Source organism: Poecilia formosa, unplaced genomic scaffold, assembly GCF_000485575.1.
Source record: "Poecilia formosa unplaced genomic scaffold, Poecilia_formosa-5.1.2 Scaffold714, whole genome shotgun sequence".
NCBI classification, from domain to species: Eukaryota; Metazoa; Chordata; class Actinopteri; order Cyprinodontiformes; family Poeciliidae; genus Poecilia; species Poecilia formosa.
The window spans coordinates 42146-62179 of NW_006800653.1; the positions used below are offsets into that span (position 1 = coordinate 42146).

General features: G+C 38.9%; 2 long non-coding RNA genes across 2 annotated transcripts; both read left to right on the plus strand.

The window, feature by feature from the left end:
- The first annotated feature begins 392 nt into the window (after positions 1-392).
- On the plus strand, positions 393-884 carry LOC107834675 (uncharacterized). Its single transcript, XR_001660480.1, has 2 exons — positions 393-548; positions 675-884. It is a non-coding gene; the product is annotated as an uncharacterized LOC107834675 (long non-coding RNA).
- Positions 885-7321: 6437 nt separating this feature from the next.
- On the plus strand, positions 7322-8298 carry LOC103131062 (uncharacterized). Its single transcript, XR_001660481.1, has 2 exons — positions 7322-7418; positions 7620-8298. It is a non-coding gene; the product is annotated as an uncharacterized LOC103131062 (long non-coding RNA).
- The last annotated feature ends 11736 nt before the right edge of the window (positions 8299-20034 follow it).

Sequence of the window (20034 nt, forward strand, 5' to 3'; positions counted from 1 at the left end):
TTCCTACCTATATAATATCAACCAACACAGATTCTATACTTGAAATTCAAACCAGAACCAACAAAGAACTTCATCCACCCATTTAACCATCTCTTTTATTTTTCAGATGTTGGATCAGGAGTGAAACCCAGATCCGTTCTAATAGAGGCGTCTTGCCTTGCCCTGATTTTCTTACCAGTGGATTGTCTGGTGAAGCTCCTGATCAGACGCCTTTACCTCCTCTGCTGATTCTTTTTGATATAGAAGAGCATCACTAACACCAGTTTATTTCAATTTTACTATTTAAAATCATAGCTTGGAAGGAAAAGCATAACAGAGTTTATTCTAACAAAACATTTTAAATAGTTTTTAATCAGCTTGCGCATTTTTGCCAACTTTTGTCAAACCTTTAATTGGCATATTTACTGCTTGAAGTGCATATAATATGTGATTTGAAGTGATATGCATGACAAAAACTGGCAATTTTAAAAGTAAACACGAAAAAGGAAAAGTTCACTCCTAGAAAATTGGGAAGTAAAACTAATTAATCTGCTTAAGATGGACAAAATGTATCATGCATTACTATCTGTCTCATTTGACAGGATGTAGATACATTATAAACTAGTATGTTTTGATATCAGTTATTCCTCCTTTTGGTTTATATTTGCCTTTAAATCCTGAAATTTTTCTTTCAGATCAATCACCAGGAACCAACAATGCTCTGGACTGCCTTGAACTGGAAACTGTAACAATACTGTCACAGTCTGGTGGAGTGATCAGAACTGAACTGACAGACATTTCCAACAACAAATAACATCAGCCTGCATAGTGGAGTCAACGTGAGGCTTTTCAAACTAAGGACTCTGTAAAACATGGTGAAGTTCATTAAAATGAGATGAATATCATGAAGGAGAATGACTACCATCATTTTTTCTTCTTTTGCCTTGGATCAAGATGTATTTGAATGAAACTTGGACACAATTGGATGTTTCAGTTGTTGACAATGATCCCAAAATTGTATTAAAACTGATTTTAGTACAATACAGCAAGTTAACATTAAATTCCTGCTATTATTACCTTAAAGACCAAGACCTCAACAACAATGAAAACTTGTGAATATGCAGCAAAAGAATGTCAGAAGCTTGTTGGTGGTGAAGGTCCATCTTCCTAAATGGAGAAATATGAATAAATAAAATATTATGAGTTCATAAGAGAAAAGGTAACATACAATAAATCATCAAAAGTCTGAAACTGAAGTGGCAGTCATGAGGTTTATAATTATGTTTATTCTAACAACTTTTCAAGGTCAAATCACTTCAGTTCTTACAGGAGAAGATAGAAAACACTCAAGTCTTAGAAATAAATTCTGCATGTACATGATGTACAGGGTGTGTAACAGCCCTCTGCTCAGACACAGTTATATTATTTCCTGTGTGACACACCCACACTGAGCTGCTAGAGGGATTTCTGGAACATGAGTTTGAGATGCAGAAATGCTTCTTACATAGTGTGATGCTTTCAGTGACAGGCTGAATATTTTTGCTAACTTATAATAGTGGCAGTAATTACATAAAAAAGGGAACATGTTGGTGTCAACCTGGCTGATGCTACCACAACACTTCTAATTATTAGCTGTGGGGGAAAATCTCCTCCCGCCCCTTCAGTAATTAGCCTGTGTAATGTCAGCCTGAGGAGCACCATTAGGGCATAGCAGGGAATGATGGTACTTTTCCAGCCAAGTGTCTCCCAACATCATGTAGAAGCAGAAAAATAAGAAAACACCCGATCTCCTTGTTTGTCCAAAGCATGTGAAACTAACAGCTCCAGCATTTATAAGAAAATTTAGTTTGCTTTGCGATGATGACAATAAATAAACCAAACAATCTGATCTTAGAGAGGTCCTTATGGTTCCTTAATTTTACCCTCATAGTGAATGATTTTATAGTTTTCCACTGTGCTGCTTAAAACCCCACATCGTGAGAAAGATTTGCAGTAATCTACAGCTTTCTCAACAGCTTGTCGCATCTCTGTCAGAAATCCACTGGGAGTGTGAGTGAGAGGGTGCTGTGCTTTGACTCCAGGCTACAATGAAAGCAGACATCGCAGTACATCAATAACTGTAGTGACAGAGCCGAATATTTCAGGGAAATCACTTGGATGTCTTCATATTCAGAGGAAACTGAAGAAAGAAAGTTGGCTTTCACTGCTTTTTAATGTTCTACCTCTTTGCTGTTATGATATTTCAGATTTTTCTGCAAATGTCTCTCATCAAAAGTTTGTGACTTCTTTTCTTTTTTCAATTGAAACAAATTAATTTTAGGAATCAAGGATAGACATATGAATAAAACAGTTGGTTACTGTAATCAGCCGGTTTCCAGCTTGATCTTTTTCTGATCAGTGAACGCAGCGCGCTTAAATGCAACTAGACCATGCTGGCAACAAAATACATTTAAATGATGTGACTGAGATGAGATTCAAAGTTCAATATTTTCAGTACCAGCAAGTGCTTAAACTCAGGTCAGAGGAAGGAAAATGAAACTGCACATTCCAAGACGTGTGTGAGGTTCATTCAGGCTGCAAGCAGATAACAGGAACCTTGAACATATTAGAGGAAAGCTGCTCTGTTTTATCCTCTTGAGCTTTCATCTTGTGTCTGTCATGGAACTTGCTGGTAAAGCTGGCAGCCTTTGGAAATCTCAAAGTTATGGTAGGTGTAGAAAAAGCTCCAAAATCTTTGATTTACAGTGTTCAGTTAATATCTGTTATATTTTAATTGTTGTTCATCTGTGTTTATGTGAGTGTTGATTTGTGGGATTGATTGGCTCCTATGTGAGAAACATCACAGGGATGTTCTGATGCAGAGCAGCAGGGGATCTCATTCCATCCCATTCATGTGTGCATAAATAGAAACCATACTCATACAAGCCATACTCTGGATTGTTTTAAGAGGTGCTGTTCAGGCACTGTAGTATGACTTTATGGGCACCACCACAACATCAGTGTTTCCGGTAAAGAACTGAGTTTATGGATCAACTTTCAGTGTGAGGCTCGTGCTGCATGTGTGGGAATTGGCCATTTTTATTGCATGTTTTGGTTTTAGGTTTGTGGTGCATGCATTGTATTTTTGGTGTTTATGCACATTATTGAAGGAGCTGTGTCTCCCACCCCAGGCTTTCCCATTGGTTGTGATGAATAAAAGAGCAACTGGAGAGTGCAATCAGGAGAGGAGAGAGACAGAAGTGAAAAGGGCTTCCATCCTGATCTCACGGGAGACTGCAACAACGAGGCTGTGGTGGGACCACAGAGGGACGCACCCGAGCTGGAACCAGTCGTTGGCCGGATGGAGGGCAGGACCTGCCCAGGCTGGGAACAAGGACAGAATGTGAGGAGATTCGGGAGACGCTGGGACGTGCTGGGTCTACTGGTGTACGACCCTACAGCTTATGCAGGAGAACCAGTCAACTACCTTGTTGTCACTATAGTGACAACAAGGTAGTCACTGTGAAGACGTCGTAAGACGCTTTTCCGGTTAATGTGTGGTTCGATTCCACCTCCACCCAAGGTACTGAGTTTCTCCATTATACACTCTGTTCCTCACTATGTTCAACTCTCCATTGATGTTTGCAGCCAGACTCAGCAAAGGGAAACATTGAGATTTTCTGATGGACTCAAATAAACCCAGATCCTCCAAAGATTCTGCAATCCTCAGATACCAACCTAATCAGTTTGTTCAAGTTTGTGTAGTGGGGTGCTCAATGTCAAGGGTTCTGTAGTTTGCCTCGTTGGAGCACTCAGACCACAGCAGCAGGCACCTGAGATCCACATGTCATGCATTCAGATGGCATAGATCCACATATAGGTCCACATGGCATTGGTCCACATATCATAGCCAGCGGCACCTCCAGGAATCTTGGGCCCCTGACAAAAAATTTGTTTGGGCCCCCTGCACAGCTGCTGTTAGAATTTTTTGAGTCCATTTGACCCATAAAAAGTGTCACAATTTTAAAGGCTTGCATCTGCCTTGCTTTCTTTGGCTCAATACTGATAATTAGCACAATATTTACTCCTCATGAATTTATCATCCAACAGTCCACATCCATTATGCAAGTAGGTTGCTTAAATGTTTTCTATTAGTGAAATGTCTCTCTCCATGAGCAACAGTCAAAAGCAATATGCAAAATACACATAAAGCAATCCAGACTTCTCAAAACTGCTATGTAGTTGCATTTTATTCAAGCTGCAGTACATACCTTTAATAAAAAATATGTTTTCTCCATATTTGTTAAAGTTGTCACCATGTCGTAGCAGTTTGTTATGAGACAGATAATCTGTGAAAACAATCAATCTCCTCCATGTCCTTCCTGAATTACTATTACTGGTTAAAGTAATGCACCGTTCTGACCAAAACAACCAATCAGAACTAGCAGGACGCTCTTAGTGCTGTGAATTAGCCTCATTCACTCACTGCTAAATGTGCTAATGGTGGAGAAACAACATCATTACAAGAAACCTTTTATCTGCCGTCATTGGTAGCTATGCTAGCTAAACTGACCATTCACAGTTTGAATCTACACAGCTCTGTGCTATGCTAGCAGCAGCACGGCACAAATTGAGGGGGAGGAAGGATGAGCAGCACCACATTAGATTGTGATTGACAGCAATAAAACTCTCCTGCCACTGACTGGTTGTTTCTGGCACTGGGAGAAGGCAGATTACCTCTCATACCATACTGTCACAACATGACAGTTTAAAAAAAAATATGTGAAAAAAAATATTTATGTAAAAGTGACATACTGCAGCTTTAATTTCACTCAGGAGGGACGTGTTTTAGAGCTGCTGCTGCTGCTGACTGACTCATCTGTTAAGTGTGGTAAAAGCTACAAGGGACAAGTTAAATATATGAATATGTTGGTAATTTTTTTCCTTAATTCATTAAATGCTAGTGAACTGGAGGCAAACAGTAGTCTGTAGCTAAGCTAATTATGCTAAGTGTTTGATAATTTCATACAGTCTACCCACCTCTCTTGGAGAAAAGCTGGGTTATAAATTAACACTCTTGACTTTTTTTCTCTCCCTCTCTCTATTTTGTTTTTGAAAACCTGATTTTATAACTTTTCTTAGCAGCATAATAACTGCTTCAGTCATTCGTAGCAGCTGTATTCAGCTGCAGTTTCTACTAACTGCAGCTGAACAGTATCACAGTCTAGCTCCAAGCAGGAATGAACCATTTCATGCAGATAGAGGGGAGTTCAGGGCAAAAACGGATGAGTGTTTTTTGGTCTGGGAGGGGTAACATTACATTTTTACTGTTAAAAACAATCTTTGAAAATACAATATGATTAATGTTGTATTTGACAGGACCCCGATTTTTTTTTATTTATATGAACAAGAAATAAATAATTAAATTGTGGAGGGCCCCCTGCTGGCCAGGGCCCCTAGAATTGTCATCACTTTTCCGCCCTATATCAGATATGCTGATCATAGCATATCTGATATCTGATCAACATGAGGTGCAGCTGTCTGTTGTAATGGCCTGCTCCAGAGTGGATCCCAAATGGTTCCCACTCAGAAAGGAACTGAATATGTTGTCAGAAAAATTGCTGAAGCTTTGTGCATCAACCCAATATTCATATGCCACATGTGTAAGTGTCTTACCATTAATGATATAAAAGTAAAAAAAGAAAAGAAAATGACTTGTTCCCACTCTTGGCTGGCCTGCTGTGATGAGACTGAAGCAGAAGGTCATTCCTTTCTGTGTTGACATTCTTCAGATATAAACCCTGTGAGCTGGACAAGCTGCAGCCCTGGAGAACTGACTGACTGAAAGCAGTGATGATAACAGCAGCACATATAATACTGATCTGTTTGGGGAAAAAAGCAACTCACTGGCATTTACAAATCATCTACGGCCTCAATTGAGAAAAAGTGTTTGAAGATGTTTCAACATGGATATCAACATTTTTATCTGTGGAAAGATAGCACTGTTTTCTGATACTCTTTGTTTGTAGTCTAGACTGCAAATGTCATATTAGCAGATGAATATAGTGTTTGAAAGGGAACAGCGTGCAAAACTCAATACAGCATATTAGACATAACAGATACTGAAGTTTTTCTCTGGAATCCTTTCAACAACAAAAGCATCACCTCAGTCTAACAGTTTGTGAAGAAATGCTACAAGTGTTTGTATAAAATATGAATTTGATGCTTATAAGTTATAGCAAAGGCAGCTTTAAAGGAATATTTCTGTTCACAGAGGGCATGCAGGGGTGTGTGAGTCACAGGTGCAACCAGAGCACAACATAGACCTGGTGGTAGTATATGATAAAATGAGCTTATGCAGTTCTAATTTAATAAGTTTATTTTGAATCAGCTGTGATTTTTTTTATTTCCACAAAATAAGAGTTAAAAAGTAATATTTTTATAATATGATTTTCATAGATTGCTTTATCTCATTTGTTAGTGTATTCTCTCCAAGTGTCATCTGCAGCTTAGTCTCTAACTGAAGAGCATCACAACAAATTACATTAACAAATAAAATGTGACAGATCAAAAATGCCACATCTTGACCTCTGTTAATTAATAAACTCATACTTGCTATGAGTATTTATGTACATTTATTCTGTACCACTCAGAGTTAAACTGTTATTTATACCAGTACACAGTTTGTTTGTTTTTTTAACAGCATGCAAACTTCATTTAATAGGCTAGATCTGGGTGACTGTGTGCATTTTAAAGTTTTCACATAATTAATATCCACACCTGTCACAGAAATGCACTGGAGCAAAAGATTAAAGTTCCTCTTTGGTGAATAATAAACAGGCTAATGAATATGTAGCTTCTAGAACAGAAAACTGTGCTAAGAAAAGACAATTTAACCAACTGGATGATGTTAGTAAATATATTGTTAGTAATTCTGCTGACTGGATTCCTCAAGGTACCACAGCTTGCCACAGAATGAACAAGCTGCAATTATTTGCTAGAAAGACTGGGAGATAAACCGTTTGTATCTGCGTTAGTGGCAGGGCAGTGAAATGTCAAATCTGTCAAAACACAACAAAACATCAGAATTGAAGACTAAGCTGAATTTAACATATTATGGTCAAGGTTATTAAACATTTCACTGATAGAGGATAATTTTGTCGCTTATTTACTTGGTCACAGTATCTACACCAGTGTTTCTCCACCCTGGTCCTCACCCCCCCCCCGCTCCACATGTTAGAGAAGACCCTATACCACAAAACAGCAGACACAACAGACACCACAAAACCCTGAAAAACACACAGAGACAAAACACAGGTGTGGCACAAAAGAAAAACATAAAAAACACACAACACAGGGGCGGTGAGGACCAGGGTTGAGAAACACTGGTCTACACCAAGCAAAAATCTGATAGACCCTATAGGCTGTTTATGATCTGCAGGATCACTCAAGAACGACAGGTGTGTCCAGGTGAAGAAAGTGTTACTGATGCATTATGCTGACAGATCCATTTGGGCTTTTACCATGTGAGCTTTCCAATGAGAGCATATTTGTGTTTGTATGAATGTGTGTAAGCTGGAACAAAGCCAAGATAAATAGAAGCAGTGATGAATCTTTGTTGTAATGCATGCTTACCTTGGGTTGTCTTTTTTCCCCTCCAGATAGGAGAACTCTGCAGAGTTCCTTATCACACACCTGAAGATAACAGGACAGCAGTACAAAGCTATGATCCTGACAAGCAAAGAAGTTTCAATCCCATCGGAAGAATCCCACCTTGTACAGGGACAAAGACTCAAAGATGGAGGGATTACAGAAAGTACAGAGAGCCCATTTACATGGGAATCTCGACTCAGTGCATAATTTCTCCAAGAGTTATGGACTTGGAACAAAACAAATACTGATGTTTAATTAAGAAAATGGGCACAAAAACTCAAACCATGGTGCCAACAATATATCCTTGAAATACCTTGAGCTATAGCAATAATTTAAAGATGCTTTATTTCAGGCGCTGTGAATCCAGGTAGTTTCTTTGATTTTTTTTTAAAGATTGTTGAACATGCTTTAAAAGTTTTATGTCCAAGCACAGAAAATTGTACATACTGTTGAGATTCATTACAAACACTATTCTGTAGACATCTTCATATTCTTTGGTTAGTCAGAGGAAATGACATCAATTATTTGATATATATAGTCTTACTGAAATTTGTGAGAGCTTTGTCTTTTAACAATGAAGTATGACTAGGGTCATTCAGATTTTACCATCTTTTTCACAAGTTTTTAATGAATTTTCTCGCTCAAATGTGTTTTGTTTGAACTTTGCTTAAAAATGCAGCATCCAAACAAATAAAGTAGTAAAATCAATCAAGAGCTGTTGACTGTTCTGTTTGCTTTAGCCATATGATGACATGCATGATTTGACTGGGACATGCACCATATGTGCCAGGTGGTTTGCAGAATCTACCCGGTGTTGTGTTAAGGGTGCTTCTGGTGCAGACTCACCTAAGTAATAAATATTTATCATTATTGAACTAATTGGGAAGGTGAGTGGAGCAATACTGACATTACATTTGACTGTCCTTAGACATGAGAGAAATCATGTGTTGTGTGCAATATTGTTTCACAAATTATTGCATTTTCACTTTTGTTTTGTGTTTTGAAATTTAAGGCTCAAGTTTTTTCCAGTGGTGTGAATATTCATATGTGCTGTATTTCTATGATGCCCTTTAGATATCTGATGTTGCAGCATCAGATATCTAAAGGACAAGCTCAGAAACTCCAAAAACATGAGTGGAGCAATAGTAAAAAGTCAAACATACAATTGCTTGCAGTGACCCAGCAATAAATCTTACAAATCTTATGAAGATAGTGTATAATTTGGCTCTAAAGCTTTGTTGGGTTCAGTGTGAAGGAGCTACTGGAAGGCTCAGTCTAGTGATCCCAGCAAGAAATGTTTGGTTCAAGTGGAAAGCCTGGGCCTGGATGCATGTCTGGTTTAGGAACCTTAGAAACTCATCTTTGGTTTTTGTGAAAATGTGACTGAGGGTCATGTCAGGCCTCGACCTTCAGTGTGTACTGGGGGGTTTGAAGTGTCCCGAATCAGAGTCAGTTCCTCTATGTCTGAGTTCAGGGTTCTCAAACAGAAAAAAAGGTGGTGGCTTCCTCTGAGTCAGAGGGCAGATTTGCCTCCAGTGAAGGAGTTCAAGTTTCTTGGTGTCCTTTTCACTCCTATACATGAAAAGGCTCAGACACATCATCAGGATACCTCTTAAAAACTACTTTGTTGCTGCTACAGGTACATTTTCTCACTCAGGGAAAATATGGGTTAAAAACAATGATCCACTTATGAGATTATTTCATACCATACAGGTAAAGCAGGTACTCTATCTGCATAGAAAAGGAATTACATTATTACCCCAAATGTCAACTACAAAGAATCTTTCAACAGAACTTGGCTCAGAGTGAGCTGCCATCTGCCATGGCTGACTGGGGTTAGGGAATACTTTCTATGTTTAGGATACAGTTGAGAGTTAGTAACTCCTTTGGTGACTTCATGCGGGAGAGGAAAGCAGCTAAGCAGATCAGCTCTGAGGCATTTTTCAGACCCAAACTTCTTCATTGCTGCTTCTCTCCTCTGAATCTGATGAGCCATCATGTCACATTTTTTTTTCCTCTGGCCATAAAACATATCCACTAAAATTCCCTTTGTTCATAAATAAATAAATTGTAGGGATCTTATTTAAAGTAAATGCTTAAATAATATTTGAATATTGCATGTCTATAAATTAAAGTATGTAACATGGAAGGAAGACAAACACTTTGTGTGTTTAGTATCCCTATTTAATCAACATATCCTTCATCATAAGGCATTAAATGCTTTATTATTTAGGTTGGTTAAACGCAATCCATGGAATTTCTTTCATATAGATTAAATCAGTCTTGAAGGACTTATATGTGTATGAAAAATAATTCATAAAGTAGTCTTTATCCATGAAGTCTGACATTTTAGTGTGCTGAGTTTTATAGAAGTATGTTTGTTGTTTTAATCCTAGCATAAGATCACATAACCTTAGTAAATGTGTCCCGCCCCTTTAAATGTAGCCAGTCATGTAAAGAGCAGGTGTACACAGCCTGGGAAATGACTGCATCTCCCAGGAGGCAGAAATAACATTTCTAGAAACAGAAACATACATGGTAAGTTGTTTCTTGTTTATGTTTGCACTAGTTTCTAATTATGTATACAATACAAAAATACTTTTTTTTCAAACTATAAAGCATATGCACCTGTACAGTTCTTGTAGATTTTCCTATTAGTGTAAGTGTGGCAACCTCTGACTTCCTTTGTGTATTAATTTACCACCATGAAGGTTTATGTCAAACAGACCTAGATGCTATAAAGCTGATGTGCCTGTGTGTGTTTTAGACTCTCACCTCATAAGACTAATTTTTCTTAAAAAATACTGCATTGCAAGGACCCCATGCTCCTTATGGAGCCCAATGCTTGGTCCCACATGAAGAAAGGTTGATTTTGGGTGAAGGGTTAGGTTTTAGAATAATGTGTGATTTGGGTTTAGGTTAGACTATAGAAATGAATAAGAAATGAATGGAAATCAAAGGAAAGTCCTTGTAAAGACAGTAAAACATAATGTGTGAGTGTGTATAAATGAGACGGAGGGTGAGACAGCTGTGAAATAATAGTTTGACCTGTACACTACCATGCAGCATAAAGTCAGATATGCCAGATATAGTTATATGGAAAAGCTTACAAATCAAATTTAATGTCCTTACAGCTGCACTTGTTTTCATGTGTGTTCCACAGCTCAGCCATCCTGCGCCTTTACCACTTCAAAAGATCCTTCGCTTTAGCAGCACTTCGCAGACAAATGAATTATTGAGATGATTTGAAGACGTTCCATCACTGAACGTTTTGTTCCACTGTGGAGCGCTCTGCCTTCCAGGAAGTGAAGGATATGTTCTTCCCTGTAGACCAAGGTTGCTACCTTCTCAGTTTCCTCTGAACACACATACATACACACATAAAACATGCTGTACATCCTTTCCCTCCTGCTTTGAAGCTGCTTTATCATTTATTTGAAAACTTATTTCTGTGCCTTTTTGACACACTACCCCCTTCACCCTCCTTGTCCTTGATTTTAAATTCTTTGGCAGGATTTTGTTTTAAATGTAAGAGTATTAGACCATTAGAAAAAGCAGAACTCCTCTGCACTCTAACGTGAGGGCATGGTGGGTTAGGGATTTTAATAAATGTGTGGGTGGAGAGGAGCACGAAGGTAGTGACTTCTAAAGGGAGCATTCCAATGTGTTCTGACTCCTTTATCAGTCTATTAGCTTAAGCTTAGCTGGTGGATTTTATTGCAGACATTGTTCTAAAGCTAGCATATGTCGTCTATTACTTCACCAATATGGATGTCTTTTTAAACTGAATTAGTGTCTCATGCTTTGTTTCCTAGTCGTTCTCTGTTTGGGTACTGCTTCCAAGACGTCAACCCAATCATTTATTAGCTGTGCTCTATGCATTTTATTTTTAATATAGATCAAAATTAAGAAGTCACGGCACCACCAGATTATCAGGAAAATAATAGCCGAATGGTTTAGTCTCAGTTATTATTTATAAATACCTGCCTGAGGTAGTTCTAAGGCTTTGTTCTCAAAACAACAATAGTTTGAACCAATGATATAAAGTTATATACTCAACAAACTCACTGAGCAAGTGTAACACGGCGGAAAGAACCCGGATTGTGACTGAGGACGTGGCCCTAAAGCCAACTGGTAGACCACTGAAATAATATCAAGTGGCCTAGAGTCTCCCAATTAACAATTCCCAGGTAGGTCTGGCTTAGAATGATGAAACAGAAATAGTATACAAAATATATTTTATTTATACATTATTTTACAATATTAAAAATGGACTTTATTATTCTAATTTAAAACCCAATAAAAACCCAGGAACCCAGGACAAGACTAGAAACAATCTGAGACTTAACCAAAAACAACTGCAAACCAAATTAGTAGAAACACAAATTAATGACAAAATGTTAAAAACAAAACAAATCCCACATTGCCTCAACCCAGTCCTATATGGCTGTGCCCCATAAGCCAATTCATAAAAATAATAATAAAAAAGACTTTTCATGTTTTGCTTACATAAAATTATTACTAACAAAATTACCCTAACAAAAGTAATAGGCATGATATTTGGCTGTATAAGGCAGACATATACAGCCAAATAATGCACTTTAACCCTGACATCATTCCTAAAGCTGCGGCTCTNCAAAAACAACTGCAAACCAAATTAGTAGAAACACAAATTAATGACAAAATGTTAAAAACAAAACAAATCCCACATTGCCTCAACCCAGTCCTATAAAGCTGTGCCCCATAAGCCAATTCATAAAAAAAAGAGAGATAAACTGTTGTTCTGGTTCTGCAGTGCTTGTGCTACAACTCCAGCTCTAGAAGATGACCTATTAATTGATTAGCTGAGAGCATCTAAACTACCAAACAAATGCACTTGGTGAGAGCATAATAAGCAACATCAGCAATCTGTAATACCAAAAGATGACAAAGTGTCTGCTGACAATAATAAAGTCATGTAAGGTAAAAATAAAAAGGTACCTTAATCAGCCACAAAACGGGTACATTCAGACGCTGCAGTGAGAAACTACTGACATGCATCCTAAGAAGCAATGAGAAATCACATAAAACTAGTAGCAACAATATAAAAAGCGACCTGACGTTACACAGAACTAGTTACAAGTGACATCAAAAATCCATGTATCCTACCAGCAGCACAAATAGCCACGATCCAGATCTTCTTCCAGCAACCTGATGAGCACGGAGCTCATCTGACCAAGATCCAACTGACAGACCCCCGGTGCCTATATACACTAATGAGCCCGACAAGGCTGTGAAACGGAAGTGAAGGTGAGGAAACGGGTCCTGGAGGTATTCAAGGGCCCTAAAACGGGTGGGAATTTACAGTCACTTTACAAACAATGTTTTCCACGGAAAACCACCCGGTTACACAAGGAACACTCTTCTAAACCACTAAGTAAAAGATGAAGGAAGGAGGAAATGAATAAGCTACTAAATGGTAAAACAGTAAAAATACAGAAGTAAAAATAGAACCAATAAAATGCAATACAATGGTTTATTTAATGCACAATTTGAAAATAAAATAAAGTCATATTAGTTTTAAACCTATTTAGATTTCTTTGTAACAAAGTATCATGTAGATTCCTTCTAATGTATAACCAGAAATATGCAACGATCGGAGCATAAAATAATCCATGGAATGTTCTATAGCAGTGGTCCCCAACCCCCGGTCCGTGGACCAATTGGTACCGGGCCGTGCAAGAAGCCAGCCAGCATACCTAGGTGGGCCCCATGTGGGGGAAAGGAGGGCTGATATATGGGTCCCATATGGGTTTGCCCATGTAGGGCCACAGCCCACATGGGCCCTAAATGGACAAACCCATGTGGGCCACCACCATACAGGGCCCATGTAGGGCCCATGTGGGTTGTGGCCCTACATGGGCAAACCCATGTGGGGCCATCGTGGAACCCGCGGATAAACCCATATGTGCCCCATATGGCCTGCCCTCCTTTTCCCCACATGGGGCCCACCTAGGCATGCTGGCAGGGAAATAATTAAATATTTCCGTTTTATGTATTATTTGAGTCTGGAGGATCTTTTATTTTGAAAATCCTTTGACCGGATTCTCTCAATTACTTGCGCGCCAACACTGAGCCCACAAGCAGCAAAATGAGTAAGAAACAGATCAGATGTCTTTGGAAAGTTTCTTTGCAAAGGGGAAAAGCCCCAGAGAAGAGACAGGAGGATGGATTTATCCTGGACCAGTAGGTGAGTCAAACATTGCAAACCGCTCTGTGTAACATGCGGCGACCGGCTGCTAATGAGGCAATGAAGCTTCAAACTGCTTCACCTCGTAGAGACCAAGCAGGCTGTGGATATAAGCAACACTTTGGGTGTTATTGTTTCTCATCAGTCCCAGATGGGACCGTCTCGTTGCAGAGAAACAAGCTCAGGGCTCCCGTTAGTCATTATCATGAGTTAAAATTTTCACGAAAGTAAAATGTTCATTTTTGTGGCGCATCTGTATCTTATTTTGAAGGGATATGTAAACGTTACCATAGCGACCAGAGTCAGAGAGCGTTTGGGCAGTGGTCGAGAGGAGATGAGTAGAGCTTGTGAGTCTTAAGTCTGGTTTAGACGGCAAGATTTAAGGATTGTCGGCCGATTCTCCAAACCTCTGTGACCACAGAGCTGATAAAAGTACAACAGGTTGGATCGGTTCGTGTTCAGCCACAAGGTAGGAGCAACACACCACACGAACCGATTCCAGTCACGAACATCCCGAATCCAGAGGATAATCAGGTAAAACCCCCAACATAGCATACGGGAATTTAGAATGACCAAACACGGATGACGATGTAGAAGAAGCAATAGTGACAGTTTGTGGAGACATTTTAAGAGATAAAAGAAACAAAAAGAAAAGGCGGTGATAAAAGACGACGGGAGCAGCCGCTCTATTTGCTGCACTATGATTTGGAGGTGAATATGTTTTTTCATAGTTAACATTTTTAACTGAATAAACATAAACATATATAATAACGACCTTTACATATAATAATAAACATTTCCACATATCATCTCCGATATCCACCGGACTCTCAGTTGCGCGATATGTCAGCTGTTTGGGATTCCCCTCTGTTCTTACGTCACCACGCTTTCTGATTGGCTACCTGTCACATTCAGCAGGTTGTATTCTCGTTCCCAGTCAGGGAAAACCCCACAGGCTGTGATAAAAGGGCCAAGACAACCCAAATTGGGCATATTCAGGATTTAGCGGGAACACCAACATGCAGAAGCCTTATCTGACACCCAAAAAAACCCTCCTCTGCCCCACTTTCCTCCATTTGTCCTCCCCCACATCACACCCACCAACTCACACTACCTCCTGTCTATTGGACTTCACCAGTAAGATGAACAGCCTTGTCAAGATCAGCAGCCCGCCAAAACCATCAAATCTGTCACCAAGCACAAGGCACTAAAATAATAAAATCTCTTGGAAGCTGGCCCTCATTTCATCCTCCAATTTTTGGTCTGTCTTAATGATATATAATTTAATCCTACTACAGTCTCCATCCATGAACCGCTTGTGCACTGTACAGAAAAATGCCTCAAGATCCTGGTGCAAATTGATAATGAGAACTTCAACAAATAACTTGCAAGAGTTAACCTTAAATCTTAAAAACTATTCATTATAAAGAGCAACTTCCCACAGAAAAAATACCAGTCACTAAGTCACTTAATCTGACTTTGTTAAACATCAGATTGTTGTCAGAAAAATCACTTTTAATTTATGACTTCAGTAGTGGAGGATGGCTGGTGCTGGTGCATTAATTCATGGTTCACTAAACCGTAACATTGTATTCTTGGCTAATTTTCTCTATTTAGAGTACCTAGGTTTGATTGACTTATGATTGGACTTGATTTGGGGGAGATTTTAACATCCACATTGGCAACATCCAAAAAAGTAAATAATGCACTTTAAAACTTTGGTTTGACTCAACATGTCAAACAGCAAACCCACATATGGGGACACACTCTGGACTTGAGCATCAGTAATGGTCTAAATATTTCCAAGGTCTCTGTAATTGATTTATGTATTTGACCCTATCTGACCATTTTTTTGTAAACATCATTTCCGTTGATGCACTTGACTAAACAGATATTCTTACAAAGTGCTTTTTTTAAGGACAGCTCAGCTGAAACCTTTGATCAAGTTTACTCTCCGATCTTTATTTCTATTATGTAAATGAGTTGCTAAGATACTTGCTTACAAAGAGAAAAAAAGTGGAAGTTAATTTGCATATGAACATCATATCCGATAAGATATGACGTTCTAATTCAACCATAAAACTTCACAACAATTAAAACAAAGGTATCTCTTTGAGGGTTCTGTTTGAAAATGGAATGCCCAAAATGAATTTCATATGAGAGAACATTTCAACGAGCCCTCAACCTGCCAGACCAGCAATCCACAGTGGCAAAGACCCAAAGAGACCAAAGAGGAGAGGGGTGTGTGTAGTGTGGAAAATACACACTATAGATCTGAATCTGCATCTTTAAACGTGCTTAAATTTCACATCTAAGGAATCAAGATAAATCAGTTTGCATCTTTTAGACAGAGAAAAAAAAAATTCTTCAAAATTGACCAGACCTGTTGTGAAATATTTATATTGGAAAATAAGGATGATACTTGAAGGTTACTAGCAATTAACTAACAATCAGAATATCAAAAACATAAAATTTCTCATCACTTCCAATATCTTGTCTCATTTCCAGTATCCACTAACTTATAAAGAAAAACAGATACATTTCTGAAATCCTTGAACTTTAACTGCTGTGAAATCAAGCTGCTCCGTATTGAGGTTATTGTGAAAAAGTAATAGGCATGATATTTGGCTGTATAAGGCAGACATATACAGCCAAATAATACACTTTAACCCTGACGTCATTCCTAAAGCTGCTGCTCTCTCCTGTATGTCAGGGCAAAATTACCTGCAGCAGTGGACCAGTCCTTGAAGTCAGTCCTATTTTCATCACATTGCATAAAATACATTAAGAATAAGTACATTAGCCTAGCATACTGATGCACCTCTAGAATTAATTGTCCAGTAATGCCCTTGTGTTTCCCTTCTTTTCTCTTTTTTTATGAGAACTTTGATAGTCTATCACAGGCACTGCATTCTCAAATGTTGAGAAACATTAACACAGTCAAGCACCAGCACACACTCCTGAAGATGAAAATCATTTTAAACACTGACAATGAGTTATGACAACTTCAGTCACTCAACAGATGTGACAGTGCTGCCTGGTTATGAATGCTTAGGGACAATTTACTATCTTTCCTCCCTTTCCATCAAGCAGTCACCAACTAGCCCACCGTGGAAAATATCACTGATGTCTTTTAATAATAAATCTAAGATCCAATGCACAGTTTGTGTGTGTCTTGAGTGTGTGCAATAGTATGTTTGACAAAAACTTATGCAATGCACTTCAGAGATGGCAGGCTTGTAACTGTGAATGTAGAGAAGGTGAAAGTATTCTCATGTTTTAGTTCATCATCTTTCTATCTATCCATCCATCCATCCAATTATAGATAAAACCACCACCCAGCCTATCCCCACAATTAAAGCCCAACCAACCCAAATGCCAATGACTTTACATCTGAAAAGAGATGCAACTGGCCCACAACATGCAGTACAACAGCCTTGCAGCACACCATATGCTACACTCAATCAAATTTTATTTGCACAGAACGTTTCAGCATCATAGCATTTCAAAGTGCTTTCTATCATAAAAACACAAAAAACACAGTCATGCAACATAGAATTTACAATCAAAACATTACATTAAGTCAAGTGGCATTGTTAAATTCTTCATCAATTATGTTTCAAAAGCAACTCCAACCAGGTGGTTTTTAGTCTAGATTTAAAAGCACTCAGTGTTTCAGTAGTTTTGCAGTTTTCTGGAAGTTTGTTTCAGATAATGTATTGTGGTGCTAAGCAATTCAGTGATTTATAAACCAACAGCAGTATTTTTAAGTCTATGCTCGGAGCTACAGGGAGCCAGTGTAAGGATTTAGAGCTGGAGTGATGTGCTCTGTCTTCCTAGTTTTAGTCAGAACACTGAAGTCCACTCCCAACCATCAGACTCAATGGCTGACAGAGCAACACAGCCCGAAGCCCACTCTACTACCTGGCCAACACCAGGAACTCTGGCCTGTGTCTCCATGAAAAAAATCACGACCGCCAGGTACTGACACCTGAGCCAAAACACTTGCCAAGACCAAGCACAATTTGCCAGGACCAGCACAAGACGCACTTCACTGCCTTACCCTGCACAACTTTAGCTTAGTGCCAGGCCAAGGGCCGGAACTGCAGGAAGATTCTCGGAGGAAGACCGTCACTAAAGATCAAGCAACTCCAGACCATGACCCTTAGAAGTGCCCAAGTGCCCTCCCTCTGCCCTGTCATCAGAGCCCACCCATGCCCCCGTCACCGGAGCCCATCCCCCCCGCACTGCAAAAACAACAGCAAGCTGACTGACCAGGCCTTCTAACCACCACCACACACAGCCACCAGCCAACATCCCCACCATCTCTCACTGAAAGGGGTTGAAATAGAAATATAACGATGCTGGGACAACCAAAATGAAAGTCCTGACCCCAATCAACTCCCAAGATCTGACGCTCAGACACCAACCTACTGGCTTTCTGCTTTTCTTAGTACTCTCTCATCCTCAGTTGGGCATCACTTCTTCTTTTTTTATTACCATCATTTTTTTCTGCCAAGATTTTGACCTTTTTCTTAATTTCTGTTAACTCACATGCCCTACACATCTTTATTTTATCATCCATCTTGATAGTCCTAAGTCAGCTAGGATAATTTACCTGAAACCGTAACCCCCGCACTATGACCAACCCACAGATGACTGATCATTACATCCAGTCCAATTCAACTTCACCCTCTGGACCAGGGGTGGGCAATCCTGGTACAGGAGGGCCGGTGTCCTGCAACTCTTAGACATATCCCTGGTCCAACACACTTGAATCCAACAGCTGAATCACCTCCTAATGGTGCAGTCAGGTTTTCCTGAGTCCTGCTAATGACCTCATTATTTGACTCAGGTGTGTTGAAGTAGAGACACATCTAAAAGTTGCAGGAGACCGGCCCTCCAGGCCTGGAGTTGCCCAACCCTACTCCGGACCTTTTCTTTATGTCTTGCATCCTGCTACAGAACATATGCTTTGAACAAGAGGTTGGCTAAAGAGTCTCGACCAACCATAATCTCCATATAAAAAACTCACTAACAAATATGTTTGTCATGGACCTACATGGAGAAGAAACATGTTTACTCTGTTTGTTCATTTACATTTACATATGTTTGATATACAAACAGACTCCTTTTCACCTCTTTTCTCTAAAGACTCATATACAGATACTGTGTTTATGCCACTTTTAAATCAAACATTCCTTGTCCTTATTTTACCTGCAAGAGCAGTTAAACAATTTGGTTATCTCAGCCCACAAGTCCTGACCATATTTAACCTAAATAAACTCTGGCAGCTTTTCTATCATAATAAGTCACCAATACATGACTTTGTGTTAATATCTTCTCAACTATCAGATTTAATTGACATTTTCCTTTTGCTTACACAAGAATGTGATGCATTATATTCACTTTAATAGCTGCAATACATTATAAAGAAATCTTGAACTTATAAATCTGCCAAGACTATTTTGTTGTTAGTTAAGTGTTAAATCTCAAGCAAGCCAAGTTCTTGTAGATTTTTACTTTTCTAGTCCTGCTGACCAGTCAAACCACAAGTCACATCAATCAGTAAGATGCAGATTAGTACATATGTTTTTAGGCCAAAGATCATTTGACACGTGTCAGTAAAGCAGCCTTCTTTACTCTGTTTCCACAGCTGACTTAGACTTTAAACCTCCAAGGCAAAACCTGATGTGAGCTTAAACACATTTAGAAATCTTGTTAATTGCTATCAGATAACACCAGCTGAACACCAGATGACATACACCTTCTGCCATCTTGAAAGGAAATGGGAAGGCATATGTCCACCCTCTTGTCAACCAGAAACATGCTGAAATACAGGACATCAGAGTCCCTGTTTGTCCTTCATGTTTAGGTAAATAGGGAACAATTTAACTTCTCTTTTGCTTTACATAGGTAGTTTTAAATACCTTACACAGGTACCAAATAAGAAATCAAGTAAAAAGTAAATCTACAGCAGTTGCAAAAATTCCACACACATTTTGGATTTGCCCTTTTATCAGTTGCTCTGTTGTTGTTTATAATGGTATTTATGGTGAAGTTTTGCCCTAAATAGACATTGAGCTGCTCTTTGTACTTTTTATATATTGCATATTTATATCTTTGTGTGAATCTACTTGCTTTGATTCCCTGTAAATTGAAGGACAATGAAGAATATTTCTATTCTGTTTGGT